At 31.3% G+C, this 2546-nt stretch overlaps 1 long non-coding RNA gene across 1 annotated transcript; it reads right to left on the reverse strand.

Moving 5' to 3' along the window:
* Positions 1-1262: 1262 nt before the first annotated feature.
* LOC120212003 lies at positions 1263-2249 on the reverse strand. The gene is made up of 3 exons (XR_005524650.1): positions 2220-2249; positions 2022-2102; positions 1263-1704 (listed from the first exon to the last, which is right to left on the reverse strand). It is a non-coding gene; the product is annotated as an uncharacterized LOC120212003 (long non-coding RNA).
* Between the last annotated feature and the right edge of the window lie 297 nt (positions 2250-2546).

Consider the following 2546-nt stretch of genomic DNA (forward strand, 5'->3'; position numbering starts at 1 on the left):
AATGGCGATGTTTCGACCTTGTTGGAATAAAAAATCTAACACCTTGTCTTGTCATATGCCAAAATGACTAGATCCATCAAATAACTCCTCTAAGAAGTTTGCATTTGACATCACCCTCCTCACTAGTATGGATGAAGATCTTATTGTTTTAATTGATTCATATTTTGTCATTTCAATACCAATGAACAATATTCAACAGCATAAACTTGATATTTTCAACAATAAGACCACCGAGATAACTCAACTAAAGCTCCGATACCAATTATTGGGAAAACCCTGTTATTTCTCACATGAGCGTAGTTTCAAAATTGAACTAAAACATCAAAATCAAAACTACCAAAATTACATAGCGAACAAACCTATCAAATTATTGAATATTAAAACATAATGGAAAAGTCAAATAAAGAACAATAATGGAGAGAAAACACCAAATATATGAGATTTAACAAAATATCTTCTACTCCTCGAGCTCTACCAACAGGTGATAACTTCACTATCAAGAAAACATTACAACAAATGAAACTCCTTATAATTCCAAAAATATTACAAATTGGGAGAATAAAAAAATGGAAGAGATGATTTTTTAGATGATTTCAAATGAAGATGATTAGGTCTATTTATAGTTGAACTTCAAAGACTAGACTTATAGATAACCTAATAGTTCAAGAACCAAATGAGTGATTTTCCCGTCACCTTTTCAAACCACTTGCCAACTTGTCAACATGAATTCTTTGGTGGTAGCAAATCACACTTGAATTCTTAAGCGGTAACAAATTTGAACTCGAATTCTTGTCGATTTTGACCAACACTTTGACTTTCCAACTTGTAGGCTTGTACAAGCTGATGGGCAAACCGGGTTATTTCCCACACAATTGTAGTTTCAAAATTGATCTAAAACATGAAGATCAAAACTACCAAAATTGCAGAGCTAATAAAACCCGTCAAACTATTGAATATTAATTCACAATAGAAAAACCCAATAAAGAACAATAATGGAGAGAACACAACAAATTTATGATGTTCAACGAAAATATTGTCTACTCCTCGGGCACCACCAACGAATGATAACTTCATTATCGACAAAATATTACAACAAATGGAATTCTTTAGAATTTTCACGATATTACAAAGTGTGAGAATGAAGAAAACAAATATGACAAAAACACTTTTTAGGAATTTTTCAAGTGAAAGAGCTTAGACCTATTTATAGTTGAGTTTCAAGGACTAAACTTACAAATAACCTAATAGTTTATGGAGCAAATGATAATTTTTCTATGTACACAAATTGACAACTTACCAACTTGAATCAACTTGCCAATATTTGGTGCCTATCATAGCCACTTCTCAACTTGAATTTTTGATACATTTAATTTGCATCATTCTTTGATCAAGATGGTTGTCATCTTATAATATTTGATTGTTGTAAAGTTAAACTTAACTCATGCTAATTTTAACTACCACTTGGAATTTATCAAGTCGTAGACTTGTAAAATTATAAATCACACTCCTAACATCTTTCCTACACCACCCATCCCGTAGACTACAGTTATGCTAGCTTCAATCTGGACTTCGTTGTCAAGTTGATAAGAAGGCTTAAAATTTAGATAATAGCCATCGAAACATCTTTTCATTGCTATCCCTTCGTTGTCTTGCAATTTGCTTACAGTTTGCATTGAGATCTTCCAATTGAAAACAATAAAACACCTACGTGGAAAAGAAGGATCCAAAAACTGGAAATAAGAGCCTCGCCTTTTCAAACTTACAACAATCGGAAAGCAAATTATATTCATTAGATCTAACTGTCTTGTTCTGTAATTTTTGGTCAAATTTAACAGTGATTCATCCAAAATCTAGGCCGATAAAATTGGTTTAGCTAGATCTATTAAGATCTGTTAAAATTTTCCCGATTGAACAATCCAAAAGAGACGAAAGTAGAAAGAACAACAGCAACAATATCTAGGGAATAAATGTCATCAACATTATCTCAAAGATTAAAACGGGGTAATCGAGTTTCTTCATACCTTAAGGTTTCAGATCTGAAAGAGAGGACGAAACAGATTCTTCGATGAGACCGAATACTTCACTTATCATCTCAATACACACTGCGATTCGGGAAAAAAATTAATGTGGACAATATGATGAAGAGGAAATTAATCAAACAAATTTAAAGAAGATTTAAAAGAGACAAGGTATATGAGGTGGAAAGTGTAAGCACATACCTGAGTCGGCCAGTGAAGACTGGAGAGCTCTTCATTCTTTGTTTACCTACCTAGGTAACTTCACTATATAGAAATATTTAAAGGTTAAACTGCACATTTAGTAGTTAAATTATTGTTTTTGTTCTATTTTAATACTCAAATATTATTTCTTTACAAAAATCATATCTAATAGTGGCGTCATCCATAATATTATATCATCATCAAAAAAGAAAAAAAAATATGTCAATAGTTTTTTAGGTAGATTATGTATTTAGTATTTAAACTATCAGTTTTAGTCTGTTTTAATATGTAAACTTTCTAATTTTTTCAAAATCATACAAACGTTTA

The sequence above is a fragment of the Hibiscus syriacus genome, unplaced genomic scaffold (genome assembly GCF_006381635.1).
Source record: "Hibiscus syriacus cultivar Baekdansim isolate YM2019G1 unplaced genomic scaffold, ASM638163v2 tig00109991_pilon, whole genome shotgun sequence".
Lineage (NCBI taxonomy): Eukaryota > Viridiplantae > Streptophyta > Magnoliopsida > Malvales > Malvaceae > Hibiscus > Hibiscus syriacus.